The sequence below is a fragment of the Zingiber officinale genome, chromosome 3B (assembly GCF_018446385.1).
Source record: "Zingiber officinale cultivar Zhangliang chromosome 3B, Zo_v1.1, whole genome shotgun sequence".
In the NCBI taxonomy this organism is placed as follows: Eukaryota; Viridiplantae; Streptophyta; class Magnoliopsida; order Zingiberales; family Zingiberaceae; genus Zingiber; species Zingiber officinale.
In genome coordinates, this window is record NC_055991.1 from 112,212,131 (window position 1) to 112,235,457 (window position 23,327).

A 23,327-nucleotide genomic window follows, 5' to 3' on the forward strand; every position below is an offset into this window, starting at 1 on the left:
CCCTTATTTATTGGGCTTGGACAGAATCAATTTTCACCCCTTAGATTTGATTTTCTTGGGTTGGACCCTGAATCAAGCTTGTAAATCTTGAACACATCTAAATTTTGATAGGTGCACTATGTAAATTGATGTAGTAAATACTATTTAAAACTTCATAGATTAAAAAATATGGACTCATTTCTAATTTTATTTAATATTTGATTTTGTATTATTTATTTAATGAAATAATAAGTTATCAAATAAAATTGATATGTATAATTACTGAAGTATTAAGTTGGAAAGGTTAAAATATTTTTTTCATAAATTGAACCTGTTTATAATTCTTCCATTCCTTGCTAACGAGTTGAACTCATTTGTTGGGTGCTAGGGTTATGTTCTCTCTTTTTCCTCGGTGAAGTTCTTGCCATTGACGTCCAATACATGAGCATCACCCAGTCCACACCTCCCGCTACACCTTTGGTGCTGCTCTAGCTCGTTAGCCCCCCATCCTAGGCATAAACTTCATCATCCAAGTGCCCAACTCAGGATTCTTTGCGGCACACGGCCGCCTCGGCCTCATCTCGGTTGTCGACAACCACATAAAAGGTTTTAGTGCCTCCTTCATCTTCCCTAAATAATCTGCCCACTTTCTGTTTGATCATGTTTTTGTACACCAAACTCTCTTCTCTCAAGATCTACCGATCCTGCTATTGCTTCTTCTCGATCAACAATCTGGACCACAAATATACTCAAAATCTAAACTTTGCAGTTATAATCAAGTAATTCCAATGTTTTATCATCTTTGAAGAATATTATCAAAATCTGACACTTCCTTTCACTATACCAACCACACAAATCACTCACTCAATTCCAGTTCATATGCTTACTAGAATTATAGTGGCAAAAACATAAAAAAAATATTTGCAGGCAGATTTTCTGATTGGGGTTCAACTAAACAAGTTGTGCTTCGTTGGTCTTGGTTTATCATATACCATATAGAAGTTGCATTGGTGCTTATAAGCTGATTTAAGTGAAATAGGACGTGTTTGTTCTTTTTTCTATCAATATTTGTATTTATGCAATGCATTTTAATTGGATAGACCAGAATAGGTATTCTATCTATTTTATCTTTTGTACCTGTGTAAATATGGGGACTGGCATAAGTTAGACATGTTATCTTTTGTTACGTTTCCATAGTTTTAATTATAGTGCTTTGATGCTTTTCTTTTGATGCATGCATGCTCTGACCACAGTTTGCTATTTATCACATTTCTTTTCTTTTAGATTAAAAAGTCAATGGTTTTGACAGTTGATTCTGCAAATACAAAGAGTGCATCTAGTGGTCAAATCGTAGCTAATTCGAAAGCTCTCATGGCTAAGGTACAGAGAGTAGGCTCTCCAAAGGCCTAAGGTCCTTCCTAAACATCAACAATGAAAGAACTTTGTCATAGAGAAAAAAAAGACCACTATCCATAGCTAACTCTATATCTATCGTAACACCACTAGTTTAAGTTTACAAGCAATTAGGTCAAGAATACTTCTTCATGAATTCCTAGATATCTAGGCTATTTAATAGTTTACTGAAAAATGTATGCTCCTACTAAGCTACTATACTATATGTAATGCCTGTTGTTGAATTCTCTAATTTAATGGCTATGGAATAGGTTTGGAAAACATGTCTAAATTTAACTAGATGCAGATGTATGAAGATTGTTGTTCAAAAGGCATTTTCTGTCAAATGTTGGCTTTGTTTTATCTTCCTTCAGGCTTGATTAACTAATTTGTTCACTGAAGTATTCTACAAAAATTATAGGTGATGTGCATGCTTCACCTGCAAGTAATCTTGGTATTTGTTAATGTAATTATCGTATCTTGGGCATATAGATTTTGATTGTCTGCTTTGCTTCATGAGGCTAAAAGGAAAAGAGGATTATTATATCTTTGTTAAATAAAAAAATTTCTTGCACATGACATCTCTTATGAGCATCCATTGTCGCTTATTTGCTTATCATGTAGTATTAAATCTTTTCTTATTCTGAATATTCCTCTCCATGAAAATTCTTATATGAGGCAATATGCGTGTCATAATCCTTCTTATTTAAGTGAACTTTGATATACCTTACCTGCCTTAATGAGAAAGTTATTTTTCTTTAATTATTATCATTATAGTTTTTTATCAGTTCATCCAAGTTCAAACAAGTTCAAAATAAATGTTCTCTTCCCTTTTCTTAACAAATACCATCATTTTTGTTTCAAGTAGTATTGAAGGAACACTTGGTTCTAACTTTGTTTAGAGATGAGGTAGGTAAGCGTTGTACTATAATGTATTTGGGTTAAAATTTCTAAGCAGATTTTAACATTTTTCATACAGTATGATCTATTACATGAAGATTATCAACTTTATCTTCTTCCAAGCATTTTGGAATCCAAAAAGTTAGCTAAATCTGGACGAGCGAAACAAAAGTATGCAGATTTGGAATATAATGTGGCAAAACAAGTTGAGAAGATGATAAGGTTTGTACTTTAAATAAATTGCATTCATATACCCTAACATTTTAACTTATATTCCTGTGCTTTTATAGATACTTAAAAGATCTTATCATGCAAATATTTTGAGTCTGCTTACTTTAAAATTTTTCCTTGGCTAAATTTCTGAATGTTTAAGCTCTAGTAAAATTAAATTTCGCAAATGGACTAAACATAGAAGTTTTGCTTGGAGTAACTCTTTATCTTTTGTGAGGCGTATACCATGAAGTGGTCTCTATCTTTTTTGGTCAAAACAATAGAAAACATACTTGGATGAGTACTATTGAATTTTTCTCTTTTATAAATGAAAATTTTCAAGTGGATTAAACATATATAGGTTCTTGTTAACTACACGTTATTGTTATATTGTGATCTACATTATCTTTGAAATTTTGCTTGGGGTAACTCTTTTTCTTCTATTTCATATGTGAGATGTAGTGGTATCTATCCTTTATGGTTGAAATAATATTGAACATACTTGGAGGACTAGTGGAATTTGCTCTTTTAAGTTTTTCTTGCTTTGTTTTATATTTTGTGTTTAATTTCAGATGATAAGTTGACATGTCTTTATATTTTGAAGAACATAAATGCTACTCTTGTCTTTGCTCTATAGTTTGATATGTGTTTTTTATTTTTTTGTAAAAAATTTTGCAGGCACATGAAGAAGTGAATGGAGCGAATTCGTCTACTCCTATGTGAGTGCCTATGAGTTGTGTATCTTCTATATAAATTTTTGGATTATATTTAGATATTGATGGATACACTTTTAGGAGAAGTTAGTCAAACATGTCTTTTGTGAATAGACTTTTGGATTGTATTTGATAAATATTACGATATATTTATTCAATTTTAGCGGTAAAAAATATTTTGTTCAATTAAAATTGTGTTGTAGTAAATATGATCCATTACTTATATACTACAAATAAATGGTGAAGTAATATAATATAAAAGATTTCGACAAATATAAATAGTGGTGTAGTTAAAGAAAATATTTACTTTGTCACAATATAAAAAATGTGGAGCCATATAAATATTTTACTTCGTCAATTAATGTAACAATTGAAGTCATATATAATCAACTACTTTGGTACTTTTAAGGAACCACTGAAGTAAAAGAGATTTTTTACTTCGAAATCAGTTTGATTTTGAACCAGTTACACAATTTTTAGATTGGCAAAAGACTTCGGTACTTTTATGACGTAGTAATAAACTTACCTTTTTACTTCACGTGCGTTTACTTCGATAATTATCTACCTATTACTTCGGACAATATTCGAAGTATATTGCATATTTTCACATAGTGGTGGTTTGGCTCTACCTCGAACTAAGACAAAAGTTATGGTCCTTCGAAATTTGGTCTACAGTTTGGGTCAAGCAGGGGAGATCTGCTAGATTTATAGGGCTCTACCAAAATGAATTTTTCAACCATTAGATTTGGTTTTCATGGATTGAACCCTGAATCAAAGTTATAGGTCTTAAACTTATTTAACTTTTTATATGTGACACAATTCGTGGGTCTAACTGAGTGGAAAGTTATGATCATTTTATTTTTGATTTACAGAGTAGTCTAGAAGTTGGCATGACCTATGTCCGCTAACACGAGCACCCATGTTTGGCTTTGGAAAATGGTCAAATTCAACATTGGTTATTCCCACCAGCATGACACCCCATGGTGGGATCCGTGGGGGGGTTTTTTAGTGCTATTTTACGCCATTTCTTCCATATGAAGGCTGAAATATGTTCCTTGATTAAAGCTTCATTTTGATAGTCTTTTGAATCTCTTTTTCTTCCCAAATTCTTTGTATGTTGGCTTGATTATGAGGCTTGATGATGAGGCATGGCTAGCCCATGTTGAGCCTTTTTCCGCTATATTCTTTGTCTTTTTTGGTCGTAGGAGTACGCCTATGTCATGGGACACGGTCAGAGTGTACTCCTTGCTCTAGGTGCACGTTTGATACTCCATTGTAGCTCTAAATTCACGTCCTATCAATGAAAATAAGAAAGAGTAATTTTCCAAACTAAAAGAGTAAAAGTAACAAAATCCAAAGAAATAGGGTATGCGAATGCAAACTATTCTCATGAAATGTAACAAGATATAAAATAAATGATACTTAAAAGTATATATAATCTACACTCATCATTACCCACAGTTTCTTCCCTGCAATATCCCATGATAGTTGGCCATGATCGGTTGGAGGTGAGCTGGTGATCCCATTTCAAGTCCATACAGAGCTTGGCGACAGTGGTGAGCAGTAAGGAGTCAACCGGGACGACAATGGCGGCGGTTGGCAGTTTTTTTTTTCACAACTTGTAGATAGGAGATGAGCGATGGACCTCCAGGATGGCAGCTGGCCTTTAGGGTTGTGCTCTTAACTGTCAGTGCTAGGAGCAACCGACATCAGCGAGGAGAGGCGAAGGTGGAGATGGGAAAGGGCGACTGTGGCATTAGGGATTGGGAGAGGGGATCAGGTAAGGAGGAAAATAGAAACTTAGGTATTTATATTTGTACCTAATTGATTTATCTACTAAAACATCTTATACAAATTTGGTTTAAATCCTGATAAATTTCAATAGCCCATCAAGAAGGCTACAGTACAGCCCGACCGCCACTCTTCTTTGGTGATCACTTCAGCTACTGGAAGGATCAAATGGAATTCCACCTAAAGACCCAAGTGAAAATGCAGATCATCATCCAAAATATGTTAGCACTACCACTCGACGGAAATGGAGTACCGATAGGATGCGAGAACTAGGACCCGCATATGATGAAGAAAATTGAGACAAATGCAAAGGTTACTCAAACCCTCCAGTGCGGACTAACCGAATAAGAGTTAAACTAGGGCGGACCATTCAAAAGCGCCAAAGGCTTTTGGGACAAGATGATCAAGCTACATGAAGGGATCTCTGACATAAAAGTAAGTAAGCATGATTTAATATTTAATAAACTGTATAATATTAAAATACAAAAAAGGAGAATTGACAAGTCAACTGCACTCCCAGATTCAAGACTTACTCAACGGTCTTTCAATTAGACAAAAAGTAGAAAATCATGACATTATAAGGTATACCCTAAATGCTTTTCCAAAGAATACTTTGTAGGCATTTATGATAGATGCTTACAGAGTTTCCAAAGATCTTTCTTCCATTAGGTTAGATGAATTATTTTTTGAGTTTGAATTGCATGAACAGATTTGTAACGACCCGCCTTCTACTAACTAGGCTGTAAGGCCGATCGCTACAGTTATGCTATGCTAACTATTCCAAGACCATTACTAAAGACATGATGCGGAAGCTGTACTAATTGAAATTTTTGCTAAACTATCATCATTTCTTGGTTCTACATGTGCTAAGGTAGGTAAACTAACTATTCATGACCTGTTTTACCTTTTTCCATGGTCAAGGAACTGAACTTAGACATTTTCCCGCCGATAACAGACCTCCCGATCGATCCATTGATCGATTGGAACGTCGGATCGATCCAGTGATCGATCCAGCCGGCTACTGCACGCGGAGCATGTGTTGGATCGATCCAGTGATCGATCCAGCACGCTACTGTGCTCGGGGCAATAATTTGGATCGATCGGCTGATCGATCCAGGATGGTCAATCGATCCAGTGATCGATCCCAGAGCTCTCTGTTCGCGATAGAAATTACTGGATCGATTGGCTGATCGATCCAGGAGCCTACTGTTCGCGGTACGAACTCCCCAATCGATCCTTCGGTCGATCAGAAACCCTCGAATCGATCAGCTGATCGATTCGAGTTTCTGATTTCGTGCCAAAGGTCTGATTTCAGCACTTGGGCGTGCCGAAATTTCACATATGAGTTATACACTACATGAGGAACATTCTAATGACATAAAACTAGTATTCTAACATAATTATTGACAATTTAAACCCATCTTCCATGCGTTAAACATGCTAATGTTTAAAAGTGCATAAAAACACGAAAGTTAAAACTAATGAACTGTATAATGCTATAGTAGGTGCTACATCCCTAGAGGATCTTTTGATTCCAGTTCCTGCCACACACACCATCCTTTGCATTGTCCTCCAGCTCCCTCTGCTAGTCCATCTTTCCTTTACCTTTATCTGCAGTATAAGGAAAAATAGTATCTGTAAGCTTAAAGCTTAGTAAGAAACCATCTACCTCACAAAAATATGCAAGCGATGCAAATATGCTTTACAAATCATGTTATTTGAAAACATGCATTGAGCTTATTAAAGCATGGCATACTGAAACATGGTATAAACACTGAAACATGGCATGCATCATAAACTAAGCATATAATCATATCATAGCATCAACTAGAATAAACTATGCTGAAAACCGAACTGAAACTGAAACTATACTTGAGCTAAACTAGTGTTGTTCTGATGCTATAGTCACATATCTGAATAAACTTTGAAAGCTAATAGATATAGGTGAAAATACATAATCATGCTGTTTGGACTCGACAACTGTACTTGCTGTGCGCGCATCCCTAACTAGACCCGGGTTTGCAAGTCCCGAATTTAGTAGGGTTAACTAGGTTATCTAAACCTAGGGACGACTGTGGGAGTCCAACCCAATGGATATCTGATCCAGTACAGTGCCACTGAAAATAAAATACTGAATATAGCTAACTGTTTTAACTTGCTGTTTCTAGGTTATCTGAACCTAGAGCTAGGTTATCTAAACCTAGAGGCGACTATGGGAGCCCACCCATTGGACCGTAGTCTCATATAAGCTAAAATAAACTGATTTGCTGTTTTAAACGCTTCTAATGCATTTAACCGAGCTATTAAAATGCCTAAGTTGCATCTTTTTACTGATCTAGTTACTTTGTCGAACACCTAGTGTGCCCCCAACTCTCCTCTTTATTAGGGAGATCACCTTTAGACACCCGACAACGTCTACAACCCCAAACTGAAGAGGGTAAACGTGTCCGACCCATCTAAAGGCGCTCAACTAAATCCCTAAACCTGCGAGGAGGGTTAAAAACACCCTACATGTCGACAAAACCTGCATAAAACTAAACTAATACACAAAAAATCCAAACGGAGCTATTATACTGCAGGTGAGGGGTTTCTTACCTCCTGTATGAAGTTTCTTACGATTCTAATCGCTGGAATTCCGGTGGAGATGACCCTTTCGACGATTTACTCACGTCCACGTGCTCTACTCGCGAAGGGAAACGTCCTCGTGCTGAAATCGTCGCCGGAAAATATCCTTGGGGCCCTAGGGAAGGAACCCTAGGGTTTCCTTGGTGTGGCGCCGAAAGAAGGAGGAAGAGGAGAAGAGTTGGCGTGAGGGCTTCGGTGGAGAGGGATTTTGCCGAACCAAAATCTTAAAATAAACCAAACCCTCTTTAAGTTTCCTATTTATATTAAGTGGATTATTGAACCCAACTCCAATATAAATATAATTGGTTCCTCATTCTTTCAGCACGGCCCTGCTGGGTTCAACTGGTTACTAGCATTATCCCTAAGCCATAGGTCTCGGGTTCAATTCCCGCTAGGTCGTTTTCGTTTTCTAATTATTTTTGCTACTTCCGCTACTCGGAAAATTCCGGAAAATATCTAAAAATTCTAGAAAATCACAGAATAATTCCAATGCAAGTTTGAGAATTTTTGGGCGTTACAAGATTAATGCACGTCTTGTCGAGAAAGGGATTGCTTACCTTGTAGGAAAAATCAAGATGAAGGAACCAAAGTACCAGTCCTGATATAAGCCCGAGTCCAAAGATGAATCAGATTCCAAAGATGATGATGAGTTCACTGCCAAACTAGCCAATCTAGTTTAGAAACTATACAAGAAGAAGAAATGATTCACCAAATATAGAATCAAGAAGGTGATCCAAATGAAGGGCAACTAGTCAAGACTGAGCTAGACCACAAATGGAAAGTCAAAAGTAACATGCTATGAGTGCAACCAAAAGGAATACTTCAAGGCAGAATGTCCAAATTTAAAAGACACCAAAAGGTAAAGAAGGAAGAAGGCACTATAAGTAATGTGGGATGAATTTTCATCAGAAGACTCAGATGAAGAAGAAAAAAACCAAGCAAGCTTCCTTGCACTACTGGCACGAGAACAAGTAATTGAGATCGAGTTCGAGACTGAATCTGAAGTCGAGTCCTAGTCAAGCCACAAATCCACATCTAGTTCAGAAGGTTCTAACACTGCTGTAAGTCCTGCTTTAGTTGAAAAGTTGTATAACATGATTTTCTATTTAACTCATAAATTAGCTAACTCCAATGTCCGGATTAAGTCATTCCAAAAGGAGATAAAAGTCCTTGAGGAGAATACTAACTCAAGTTCTTTAACTGAACCAGTTCAAAATAGAACTTCAACTCAAGTCCAATGACTTGCGGAAGAAAATTCCACTTTGAAAAATAAAGTCAAAGAATTTAAGGATTCATTAAAAGAGTTCACTTTAAGTTTCAAAACCTTTATATGATTTTTGGAAAGCAAAGGATCGTATACAATCGATCCTGATTAGGATATAAGGCTAAGTCTCATTTCAAATCATATTTATCAATTGTTGATCGAATTACTAGAACAAAGTTCAAGCAGGGATCTCTAAATCAAACTTGATTAATCAAGTTGGACCAAACCAATATTGGATCCCCAAGTGTCAAATTTATTACTTAGATAGACCTTATCGAGGTTATGATTCAGGAGAAGTCAATAGAAAAACTATTTTTATTATTCGATAAACTTGCATGTTTATTTGATTTATAATTTTTTTTACATGCTTATTTTTATGATTAACTTAGAATGTCTAGATAAGGACTTAAGTTTGATTTAGACTTGCCTAACTTAGTACTGGATGGGGCGAGATGATAGTATGTTAGGAGGATAAGAAGTACTCTATTTGGTTTACTTAGCTTAGTGGAACTAATCAAATCTACTTTGCCACATCTTAGACAAATTAGACCAGGGCTTTTCAAGAAGGAAGTTAAGTGTACAATTTCTTTAAAAAACTTTGTTTAGAAGTGGTCATTACTCCAATACTCAAAAAGGCCTTTATGCCTTGTCACATTTTGGAAGCTAATTTTTAAAATGTGTACTTAATTGACTAATTATTAAACTTGAATCTATCTCAAATATTAATAAATCCTTAAAATTCAAAATAAATTAATAAAGATAAAATTAATAACCATCTCACAAAATTTATAAGGTTCTCTTTTAGAAAATTTAAAAAAAGGGTGAGATGGATTTTAAGACTAATTTAAAATTAGTTTAATCAATTTAGAATCCAACTTAATTAACTAAACCACTTATTCTAACTAATTCAAACACAAATAAATCCAATAATCCCCTAATTAATTAAACTTAAATCAATTAATTAAACTTAAACTAATTAATCAAACTTAAATCAATTAATTAAACTTAAACTAATTAATTAAACTTAATCTAATTAACTAATTTATTTAACCTAATTAATTCATATTTAAATTAATTAACCTAATGAATTCAAAGAACTAACTTAATTTAACTTAATAAATTTAAATTAATGTGAACTTAATTCATAAAATCAATCTAATTTAAACTAAATCAAGATAACTTAATCAATTTAACTAAATAAAACCAATGTATTTAATTTAACTTAACCTAATTCAACTTAATTTAACTCAAAATTAATTTAAAATAAACCCACATTACAAGAAAAAGGCCTAACAACAACCTTTTTTCATTGTTATCATAACCCTTTTAGAATTGTTGTTAAAGGTCGTGTTGTTAAAGGGGGTGCTCAGACAACGGTTACAAACTATTGTATTTAAAAACAAAGACAACAGTTTTATAATAATAAAAAAATCATTGTCTTTTTTAGATAAAAAATAAAAAAATAATATAATTTTTTTAGTATTATAAATCATTTAAAATACAATTTTTGAAAATAAAATTTAATATATAATTTTTCAATATTTGAAAATAATATTTACAACATTCTGAAAATTTTTTATAAGCAACCAACATAATAACAAGTACCGATACTAATAAAATAAAACTAGAGCAATACAACAACATGATATTTTCTACTTAGATGTCGATGAAGAGGTGGCATTGTAGCTCCCATTACTCCTTAACCTACTGAAGTCTCCATTTTATTTTTGGCTTTCCGATATACTTCCTAGTACCCTTAAGGACTCTTGCTCAAATAAATATATATATTACAAATTAGAAACTATAATTGTATACCTAACCGATTGATATAAAGTCTTGCTAGTATAACCTCTTAAGTTTTCGTAAATTCATTTCAGCCCCACTTTAGTTTCAACACATGACATGAAAAGTATTAAACCATAAATAAGATTCTAAATCTAATAACTACAAACATCAATAAAGGGCTACTAGTTTATAAAATCTATAACTTATCATTGCTTGCTTAGTCTTTCTGTGCTGATTCTTGCCAACTACAATCCCAAAATGCCTAAAAAATTAGTCAAAGGATGACATAACATTATAATCAAAATATTTGGATATAAAGAGTACAAGAGAACATAACTATGTATTATTAAGGAAATGGAAAAAAGAGAAACCTTGTAAAATACCGGAAAATAGGCAAATATTAATAAGGGAATTTTTCGAAATTTTTGGAAATTTTCCGAGAATTTTTCGGAGCTCGTATGGACGAGTTAACGGGGACAAAAATGGGGCCCGGAAAAGCTTGTTTTGGCTACCTTATTTAAAAGAGGAAAAATTGAATTTCTTAATTCCTTTTTCTTTATTTATTTTTCTTTTTCTTCGTTTTTGGTTGTCGCCGTTCACTTCTTCTCCCCGACATCGAGCCGTGCCTCTCTTCTGCCCTAACCGCCCCAAACCGGCGATTTTCTCCTATCTCTTCTTCTCCTCTGTCGACGCCGAACTCCTTTCCCTGTGCCCTAGCTGCCGGCGACGCACGGAGCAGCGCCGACAGCCGATGCCTTTTCTGCCGCTGAGATAAGGAGCGCACCTTCTTTTCCTCCTTCCTCGCGTAGGCTACAGCCGACGCCGCCACCAGCCACCCGATCGCCGGGCAACGATGCTGACAGCCAACCCTAGTTCTCCTTTGGCGTGCCACTGTTGAGTCCTCTTCCCGCACGAGGCCAGCACAGTGACGCCAGCCGATCACCGGCCACAACTCAGAGCCGACCTTTTCTTCTGTGCTCAGCCGCGACACTCATCTCACGGCACCACCTCTTCTCTACCTTAGCCTTGTGCGCTAGCCCTTCGACATCTTCTGGTATAGCCGAGTCTTCACCGGATCTGTCCTAAATCTGCCGAAGACTTCCCGGGTTGTGCCTAGCTCTACCCATTATAGCCACCATCAACCACTTCATCTTTGGGTAAGATTTGATTTGAGTCTATGTTTGGAGGTCTCGGATGAAGAATTTGGAACCTGTTGAAGTGAGTTGGGGTTGTATGATATGTGATCTTCATTGCTTGAGCTTCTGTTTGATCAGTTTTAATTCCAGCAGTAATTCCGGCCGTGAGGAGAAGACAGACTTGCAGTGGGCTTGTTTTAGTTCTAGCAGCGAGACCGCCCTTCTTCGGTAGTAACAGCGGCGTTGAATTGAGGTAAGGTTTATGGTTTTGATCTTTGTGTTGGATTATTGCTAGTTGTGTTAGCAATAATTATTGATTTAGGTTTAGAAGTTGTATAACGGTGTAGTTGGGGTTAATGAAACTAACCCTAACTGGTTAGTGGATTAGAAAATTAGTTTAGCTATTTGTTTATAATTAAATTAGCTAAACTGTGCGATTTAACACAGGACTTTGACCCGAGACGAGTATCTCGGAGTCAGATTGGACCTTTCTATTTTCGGAGGCGGGTACTTTTGACTTATTGCCTTTGATATGCTTAGTAAGGAAATTAACAATTTGCATTAATTGTGTTTTCTTATTTGCATACAGGTCTTCTATACCTTTCGGACTATTTGTCCTTATACCGGGTCCTGGTTAGTACAGTTTCTCTCCTGTTTACTTCGGTTTGCATTTACCTTTATTTTTATCAGGAGACTGTACGTATGGTTAGTGCTAGGTGTTATTTTCTTTACTTTGCATATCAATTGTACCTGCTGAGTGTTGGACTCACCCCGCCTCCATTGTTGTTATTTTCAGGTTGATGCTGTCCGGAGGGAGTTCCAGTCGCTAGTCCTCACTGCACGTAGTGCTAGATCCCTGCAGACCTCGAGGATTTATTTACCATTTGGTTTGGTTTTTATTTGCTTATGTGTGTACTTGATTATTTGGATACTTGGACATCGTATGTTTTCTTTTGATATTGATGGATATTCTATTCGATATGTTTTTTTACTACATGCCTGCCTGGACGGCAGAAGAGGTGAGTTTCGTCGGATTTGAGTTTTACGAGTGTAGTGGAGTAGGGTGGATTTCGAGTCAGTGTAGTATTGTGATTACTATTATTAACTGCGTGGTTGTGACAGCCAGAGGCTGAATATCTATATAAACTGCGTGGTGATTATTTTTTATTTATTGTTATTATTCCAGCCGCCTGTGGCTTAGGTATATGGGTTATGTAGAAGTTTCAGATTGTCCGCCGTACAGGGGAGATGTTGCCGAAATTTCTTCGGACATGGACTCCTCTGGGGCGTGACAAACCTTTTCATGAATAAATATATAAATTGCTATGACCATGGCTCTATCTTTTGCTACATACATTACCAACCCAAACATCAAAACCACTATCTACAAGGAAGAAACCTAGTAATTACTTAAATGAATTCATGAACCATGTGTCTCCACCCTGCTCACATGAGAAGACAAAAGAACAATAATCTAAAAATAACATGAACAAATGTTCAAATTTGGGAGACATTCATATCAAAAGGATCCTTTGAGTTAATACATGAAAAGACCATATTGGAGGAAAACTGGAGGACCAGCCCTTTCTCCCAAAGTTTTTTTCCCATGATGAACATGTTGAATGGACAAGAGATAGTCATCTTTAGTCTCAACCTGTAATTTTCACTAGTCCATCAGCAGTTGGAGTTATGTTTCAAGAAATCAAAGAAAAGCTTTTTTGCTTGCTAACCCATCAAACTAGATAGTATCATCAAAAGAATCACTTAATTTTGTGCTAACTAATCAGATGCATATGAGTAGAATGGAAAAACTAATAACATAGAAATATTTTTCACATCTTGATAAATCTGAAAAAAGATCAACAAAGTAAATGAATGAGAGAGAAAGATAGCATCCCGATTCACTATCTCGCTAAGCTCGATACTGATATCTTGAGGCATCAACCAAAAGGGAATCATCTAGTAAAATTGAGTTACTTGTATTATGACCATGCAACCATTAAGCAAAATCAAGATAAGAGAGTAAAACAAGATAAGATAAAATACATCTAGCACAGTGGTTATCTAATGCAGACAAAGAAGACAAAAATCACATTTTGTAATCAAAATATTGATAGATAATGAATTGGATCAAACTTTGTTTAAGACAGATAATTTTTGTGTACAAGTCCATGGTCACAGCAGATTTCAACATTTTTGGGTTAACCTGTAGCAAAATAATAACAAGGGCTAAGTTACTACTTATGAAGATTGTTTGGCCTATAATAAATAATGAAATTACTATCAGAAGAAAGATTTATATGCCCTACAATTAGAATAATAAATAATGGTCTACAACCAAAAGCTATGTATAAGGTAACAAGTAGATTAAGTTGCAATGACAAACTGCAAATTGTCATTATCTTTTATATATTGCTTTATTGAAGCCGTTATTTTTTAATTGGATGTTGTATATTTTAATCTTGTTAGATGTGTTTCATATATTATTTCTAACACATGCATAGTGCCAAGACCAATGGTCATTGGCTTAAGAGTTTTCTATAAATTATATGCCTATGTAACCATAAAAAATTAGAGCACATTACTATTATTGCTAAAAAAAAATAGAGAACAGTATCAAATTCGCTAAGTCAAATAAATTTTCAAGGCATTGTCATGCTTTATTTACTTTCTTGATAAACATTGTTTTACCTTACGATTTGTGAGAATCCCTTCAATCGCTATGGTAGTGATACAATCATCAAGCACAAGAGTATCTGAAGTAACAAGATAACCAAATTCTCTTCTTCCATCTTCCCACATTGTTCTTTGCAAGCTAAAAAATCATAAATTTATTCCTTTTAAATGGGAATCAAATCAAAAGACAAGTACCTTTAGGCAACTATGTTGTGTCATGGGGATCTATGAGAACTTTTCTTGTTGGCAAGATGACTCTGCCTCCATCCTGTATCTAGTGGAAGAACGCAGGTCGTGTGCGTAGGTCCATCAGATCGCTGTCCTCCTCATCCAAAGGACCTTGGGGAACCTAAACGAACGTATCCCATTCATATACCTAAACAAATTAGTTGGTAACTCATCGTGCCCAAATCGGAGGCTGAGACTCCTCGAACGGTGGTGAGGCCTGATGTAGTTGAGTGATTTCAGTGTTCCCAACTATGAGCTTTCAACGAACAACAATGGAAGGGCCCATGCTGGATTAGAAGGTCACCATGGCCGGGATATGTGATAAGCCGAGATAATTGAGTGTCACGAATGGACTTATCAAATTAACAAATGATATCCACTGAACCCCTTAACTACACCACGATGTTGTAATAACGAGCCCAGGATCAATCTCTCGAGGAACTAACGGTAGGATGTCATCTAGGATTGTACGTTATTCTTATTTTTGGAGTTTTAGCATATAAATGGGGTTTTAAGCTTTGAATCTGAATCTAACAAATGAAAAGCACAGTAAATAAGAACTTAATTAAATGCATAAATGAAACCTAACTAGATGTCACCGATTAGTCCAAGACGTATTGTCACACTACGTAATGAATCTCATCTTCAACACACTTATACTAGAAATGAAATATAGGGAATAAATGAAACCTAATCCAAGCAACCACGAATTAAGTTAAAGCAAGCTTAACAACTACTTAAAAAGAAATTAAAACTAAATTACCCAAGACACTTGAATTAAAACAAATAAGCTAAAAAGAACTATGCTACTGAATCCAAATAACATTAACTAAAATCTAAATCTATCAACAATCAAAGAATGCAAAAATTAAACCCTAAACCATCTCAACACCAAATCACTTCTCAAACGAGTCTCTCCTTGCCGTCACACAAGGAAGCATCAGTGAAATCCCACTTCAGCATTCAGAGAAGAAGCATCTCAACTACTAAACTCAACTCATCGTTCACCAGATCCACCAGACACCTCTCCAAGCAAAATTGATGAAGATTAAGCTACCAAACTCCGAAAATATGCAATTCTATGATTCTGGAAACTCTGATATGTTGTGGAGTTGATGGTGGATGGAAGATCATCGGGAATGGGTCAAGTGCCACTGGAGGAACGCCGTCGATGATCACTTGTAACGCCCGCCCTTACTCATACCCTTAAGCTACAGAACAAACGTTACGCTTTCCTCGTACCGTCTTAAATTTTTGGCATTCTTACTTGTTACAGGCTGTTTAGTCCATAAACCTATTCTAACCTGTTACAACTGGTAGGACTTAACTTGCAGCCACGTAGGGCCGAAGGGAGTCGAAAGCTTCTAACGGGCCTGGGCTGTGTGGTCTTGACAGGTGTTGTACTCTCAACTGACACAGGGCACAACCGTGTGAGGGGTCGCACGACCGTGTCACCTAGAAGCGCACGGTCGTGTGAGGGTCACATGGTTGTGTCCCCTTTGACAGAGGGGAAGAGGGGCATGGCTGTGTGAATCCACACGACCGTGTCACCTTGGCCGAGAGGGAGAGAGACATGCCCGTGTGGTTACACACGACTGTGTAGCCTTGGCCGAGAGGAGGAGGTGCACGACCGTGTGTTTTCACATGGCCGTGTCACCTTGGCCGATAGGAGGCAGCGTAGGGCTGTGCGAACCCGCACGGTCGTGCCACGGTCCGTGCGAAGGACCCCCTTTCTCCACCGGAAAAGCTTGTTCTCCTCTTATTCACTTTCACTTGCCATTCAAAATTCTACCAAGCCATCAAATTCATTCTAAACCAATTAGTGCCAGTATCTTAGGTAAAGCGGAGTAAAGAAACCAAACTAAAGTTCTATATGTTCCCCAAAATAACCAAATCTCGGTTCTCTTTCCATTGTTCTGCCACACACACGCACACCCCCAATCACCGCTCTTGTTGCCTCCTCCTACTCGAGATTTCCTTTACCTTTATCTGCAGTATAAGGAAATACGAATCTATAAGCGAATGCTTAGTAAGTACCATCTACTCACAAAACAATGCATTAAAAGATATCATGCTTTTTAAAAGAGAACATGCTTTCCAAATTGCTTGCGGAAACACAAAACATGCACTTGTCCATAATTCACCATGAACTACATAACTCGGAAATATGTATATAGCATGCATTTTAAAATCAGTTTATCATGCAAAATATCCACTTAAAACCATGCAATGAAAAACATAAAAGTTGTTATGCTATAGAGATCAGACCCTGCACTCTCTAATTCTAGTTCTCAACTTAATAATGTTTTCACTTTAAGAAATCAATGAGCTTTGAAAACTTTATCTTACATACTAGTGAAAATAATAATCAACTTGCTTTGGGCCTGACATTGTACCACTTTACGTGCATCCTTAATAAGATCCGAGGTAGCTAATCCCGAACTCATTAAGGTACTACTAGGCAGTCTAGGAGCCTAGGGGCGATCTAGGAGCCCACTCATGGACCTTGTGTCCGGTACATGCCTTTCTAAAGTAAAATACTTTCTTTTACCTTTAATTTCTTGTACTTGCATTTGCTTGGCATTTAACCAAACACCTTATGTGCGCTTATTTCCTCCGTATCTATAGGGAAGCACTTTAGGCACTTGATTATACTTCTTACTCCCAAAACTTTATGGGAAGCAAATCAAGATAATCTAAACATGCTCTTAATCCCAAAACTTTTAGGGGCATCACATATATCATAGCATCTATCTTTTCTTAACTTGCAATAAACATCTCATAACATGCATCTTCCTTTACATGCTTAAAACATATCAATATAAGTAACATCGAAGCAACTTATACTGCAGGTGAGAGATACTTACATCCTTTCGCTAGATCTTACTATTATAGAGGGTGTAGGGAAGAAAATCCTCTCTTTTGTATGCCTTGATCTCCAAAATACCCTTCACGTGTGTAAGAACCTTGTGGAATTATCCTCTTAGATCCTCCCCTTGAATACTTAGAATTGTAGAAACCCTAGTCCTAGATCTTGGCCGAAAACCACAAAGGATGAAAGAGAGGATTTCGGCTAGAGAGGAGAAGAGGAAGAGGGAGATGAAAAGTTAGGTTTTCATCTCATCCTTTCCCTTTTATACCAAGTGAAAGTTGAAGCATCTCTTCACATATATTCTACATATAATGAATTGTTTCATATTTCTAATGTGATTCTTTACCACCACCTAATGGTTACTTAAATTAATCTTAAATAAGAGGCCTAAAGTTCAAATCCTAGTCTGGGTCATTTATGTATATATTTTATTTTTTTTCTCTTCTTATATTTCTTTTTGCCCATTTAAAAATAGGGAAAATTTACGGGTGTTACATCATTACTGTGAGGTGGAGCTGCTGCATCAGAGGAACGTTGCCGAGCAGGGTAGAAACAGAGTCGCCAAATCAGAATTATCGCCACAGGAATGCCTTAAAGCGAGCTCAGATTCCGGAAGTTGGATGCCAGTAGATGGACACTTCAACTCCAATGAAACTCGCCGAGAAGTGGATCTGGAAGTGGAGATGGGAGTGTTGGCGAAGGAAGACGGAGCTACAGTAGAAATATCGCGAGCTACCCACTCTGTAGCTTCTCAAAGCCTTTATACCCTTTTCAAATCTGATCGGACGGTCCACAAGCTTCGAGTCTTGATCAACGGTGGAAAACATCTCAGATCTGGATCAAAACTTCTGGATCTTCATCAACGGCTGTGATGTGCTTTCTCTTGGCTTGGATGAACCAGATCCTTAACAGATGGTTCAAATTTCTCCGATCTTCAATGGATGGTCCAAATTAATCTAAGGCTTGATCATCTTGTTTAGCCCTAGATTTGAGCCCAAATGTGGTCAGATCTGATCGGGTCTATGACCCTCTTGATGCCTATAAAATAATAGTCAAATATTAGCATCAAATACCATGATAATTAACTAATTTGCAATTAAGTCCAAAGTAAATGGAATGCATGAAATGTCATGTAAATATGAGTTTTATCTATGAACATAACATCAAACCATGCATGTATGAATCAAAATAATACAATAAAATCATGGTTATCAAATCCCCCACACTTAGCCTCGAACGTCCCGTGCAAGTAAAGAAAACTAAAAATCATCTCCACACAAATTCCCTAGCAATACCTCGAAGATAGTAAAAGGAATTTAACTAAGACCATTTAAAGATCACAAACAATCATGAATACAATCCAAACAATAATAAGTAGGTATGGTAGTTTCAATCCAATTGAAAAATTAAGCAAGATGCAATCTCACAAGGTACTCACCTATTCTAACTCTCACACTCAATCATGTATAAGTGGAGCTCACTCAATGCAACTCACAACATTTCACTACCATAAACTTGCTTATTTTCTAATTCTCCACCACTATAAAGCATAGCATACATGAATCGAAAGGATTTATCAACAAGAATTGAAATGAAAGCAAGAAGAACAATTAAAGTAAATGAAATAGGCAAAAAGAAAAGAATTCAATGAAGAAACATGAGAAGATGAGAGTATTGGAGGAATATACTTGATGAGTTGACCATTTTGATGTACAAAGATATGAATACCATTTGTCATTACCACTTCAAAGTATCAAGCTAACATCTCCTTCAATTTGATGACTAACATAGAATTTGATACTCTATCTCCACACTTGATACTCTCTTGATTTGCCAAAAAAAAAAAAAAATTCTTCACTATTTTTTTTTTACTTCAATTCCATCACTTTTAAACTCAAAAATAATCTCAAATCGCCTCATGGAGAAGAGCTTCCTCCCCCACACTTAAAGTATTGTCCGTCTCGGGCAATTAAACACATCATGTACCCATGCTATTGCCACTTTTCCATCTTCTTCTTTACTGTTTTGCTATCCCAACAGCCAATGTACCATATCCAAATGACCTCCCAAAGATTTACTTCTGTTTTTAGCAAAAGTATCAAATCAGATAACTGACTTTTAGGTTTCAATTTCAGCATTTAAGAAATATACTTTTTATACACTTTTATTCAATCTATCCTCCGAAAGACAATCCATTTGAATCCCTACTAAACAATCCAACATATTGATTTCAGCACTGTAATGCAGCTGGAAAAATCAGCAACTTCAACAATCTGCAGTTCTAGTAAAATCATATTTAAAGCAATCACAAACTCTTCACCATTGCACCAAATCAGTCACTCCCAGTAGTTGCAAGAAAGCTTTTAGGTCTGAATTCATCCTTATAATTCCGAATTCAAAAACAAAATCGAAAATCTATACTGTTAAAACTCATTACTGAAATTCTCAAGTTATAGAATTGAAGCTTTAAAGTCACTTCAGTATGAAATAAGGCATCCTTTAACACAAACTTGATATTAGAAAAGATTCAAACTGTTTCTGGTTAGAAATGGCTTGAATGTTTGGCACAACAACAAAGTCACAGTTTTTTTTTAATTTTGTTTCATTGTATTTGTAATTCAGTTCTGAACATTCAATTAGTTTGCTAAATATGCTTGGATTCCGAAATTACTACACATATGCAAGAAGCAAAGCACATTTTATGTCACAACTTAGCTCCGAAAATCAAAGTTCTGCACAACATTGATACCATCAACAGCAACAATCAGAATTCCAACCTCTCAATTCTATTCATGCAGATTTCCAGAATTAAGTAATCTGAAATTACACTAAAGATTTCATCTCACAAAGAAGTATAGTGCTCATTGCTGTATAGGACTTTCAGTTTGATTCATCAAGAATTCAGCCTCTCCTGCAGCTTGATCACAGAATTTAACCTTCAATCAACACATCTCCAAAACCAGTAATTCAAATTTATATCTGCACTCACAATTTTTCAGAGTTTATCTACTGCAGAAACCAGCTGAAACATTTCAAAAATTCAGACCCTAGTCTTAAGTTTCAGAATTGTTACAGAATCAGTTTGGAAAAGGGAATCATTTGGCACTAACTTGCTCATTTCCTGAATATTTCTCACTATAGCAACTAACAGCATTCTTCAGTCCCAGAAATAATTTCTACTTTAGGATTCTATACTACATCAGTAGTCAATAATTTAAACACTCATCACAAACAGATTTAAAATTTCCATAGAGAATTTAGAATCTAATTCAAAATACTGCAGGTTCTGAATTTTGTTTCTCAGCATTATGTATTATTGATCCAGCTCTTCGGGTTCTTTGCAACTTATGAATTCATATCTCAATTAAAATTCATATTTCGGTCAGAAGTAACATGAACATTTGCTTCAAACAAATTTCAGATGACAAGTTGCAGAATTTCCTGAATTTTTGTCAATTTCTGTTTCCTGCTTATGCTCCATATTTCTTCTTTGTCTCCACAATAACTCACTGATGACAACTATACTTCTATGACCCGCTAATTTCGAGATGCATCTCAAATATAAAAATTCTCATATGACACAAAAACAATGTTGTTAGTCTGAAATCATAATACAGTTTGTGCCCAACAGATTGTTTCAGATTCTTATTTCTTTCATACCTCTGCTTTTCCAATTCCAGCAGCCTAAGAGTTCAGAGATTTAAATATCCATGTTAAGAGCAACAATTGTATCTGTCAAGAAATCAAAACTAAGATTCAGAATCAATGGAGTTTCCACTTCTTACAATGCTCGGAACCCCTTTGTTTTTGTTTTCTCTTTTCCTTTTTCTATTCTTTCATAACTCAAACAACCGAGAAACTTGATTAAGAACCTTAAATCCAGCAAGAACTTAGATCATTACAGCTTTTCCTGATCAACAAATGTATTTAAAGGTTGGCACAAATTCATTACTGCACTTCATTAATTCCAGAAATAACAAAGGATTCACTTCTCCATCTGTAATTCAACAACAATATTTCAGAACACCATTTGATCTAACTTTAGCTTTTGATATCAAATTCCAGCTTATCAAGTAAACAATTCTGATACCATTCAGCATTTGATTGTTTAGTATATCAATCCCATGAGGTAACAACTTAGCTGGAATTCAAAGTAATCCCAGCTTGTATCAGAATTTCAGGACAGTTGATTTCAAATTTTGTGTTCTGCACTTCTGTGTTCTGCACTTTTGCATTCAAAGACTTAAATCCAGCTAGATTTACAGCAATGAAGCTCTATCAGAACAACTCAGTCCAGCTTCCAAAGCAACAATCTGGAGTTCTGCACACACTGCATCTCTATTTATTTTTCTGATCATGTTAGCAAGAAAACATCTCCAAAGCCACCTTCCTTAACAAGTTACTTTACTAATGCAATAATCTTCCAATTGCTTCTTGTATCAGAATTTCAGGACAATTGTAGAATTCAATGTCTGATGATACCTTCCTAATTGGTGAAGTTCCAAATCAAACTTCATACACTTGTAAAAAGTTATTTAGATAAAGAAATCACCATTTCTTGCTTGATTTGCAATGATATTCAGTTGCAGCTTCTGAATTTCAGCTCCAGCACTTCAATTCAGTTGTATTTTTCAGATTTTCAGGATTTTGATTGATTCAAGAAAAACCATTTGTCAATGAGTGAGCAAGAATTTAGCTTTAATCTTTCATTAATTAGGGAATTGCACAAGAACTGGGCACAAACTGCACTGCCACTCATTTTGTAGACTTCTTGCTCTGTAAAAGTCCACTGCTGCAACTTCAACAGCTTCCATAATCCAGTTCTTGATCAGCTTCTAGAGATTCAATTCTTGGTCAGCTTTTAGGGATTCAATTTTCATCTCAAAACTTCTTCAACAGAAGCAACTGCAAGGATAAAATAGAATTCCATAGCTTAGTTTGATGAGAAGGTTGTCCACAGATTTTGATACCAACTTGACAAACTGCATAATTAGTTTCTAGTTTCATTTCCTACACAGAACAAGACTTTACTTGAGCTCATGGCTCTGATTTGCTCTTGGATACTAATGGGTAGACAACCAAGATTATTTCAGCTATCCAGCAACTCCAAGAATTCAGCCAATTCAGAAACCAAATATGAATTCGGAAATCAGAATGTTAATGCTGAAAACAACAACTTCACAAACTAAATTTAGAATACATGGTTGGATTCGGGAATTTGTAGCTCAGTTCTTAGTTTCAGAGTCAGAAATGCAAAGAGATCCTAGCTGAATTCATGAAAATTTAGGCTTGAAAACAAAATTAATCTTGGTTAGCTAGGATAGCACACTCATTTCGTGTGTTTTCAAATCCATACAAAATCTATGTCCAGCAGTTTTCATTTCTATTATAATTTCAGGTCTTCAGATCTTCTAAATTTAAATTCCTAAGAACTTCAAGGCTTTTGAGTGAATGAAGGATGGTTTGCTAAAGGATTTAACAAAATTTCAGCAGCTTCTAGCTCCTTACAGATTTGCAACAGCACGATTTCAGAATTATGAAATTATTGGTTTCAGTTTCTGCATTTCAACAGTTTTTTAGTCATTTCTATCCTTCTCAACTAACTCCTAGAAATAGCTTCTAAAATTGTTTCTTCATCTGTAGATAGAACACATTACTAGTTAAACTAGAAAACCCCTTTAGTTATGATTCAGATCCCATGAATTAATTCCAAAAGTATTTGCACCAATCTGATTCCAGCTTCTTTCTCTATACTG

At 35.8% G+C, this 23,327-nt stretch overlaps 1 long non-coding RNA gene across 3 annotated transcripts; it reads left to right on the plus strand.

Moving 5' to 3' along the window:
- Positions 1 to 337: 337 nt before the first annotated feature.
- On the plus strand, positions 338 to 12,403 carry LOC121967308. Of its 3 annotated transcripts, XR_006107694.1 has the most exons (5): positions 338 to 585; positions 2,351 to 2,493; positions 3,160 to 3,200; positions 11,949 to 12,048; positions 12,243 to 12,301. It is a non-coding gene; the product is annotated as an uncharacterized LOC121967308 (long non-coding RNA). The 3 variants fall into 3 exon arrangements; XR_006107696.1 differs by lacking the exons at positions 11,949 to 12,048; positions 12,243 to 12,301 and adding an exon at positions 12,385 to 12,403; XR_006107695.1 differs by lacking the exon at positions 12,243 to 12,301 and having other exon boundaries at positions 11,946 to 12,044.
- Positions 12,404 to 23,327: the final 10,924 nt, after the last annotated feature.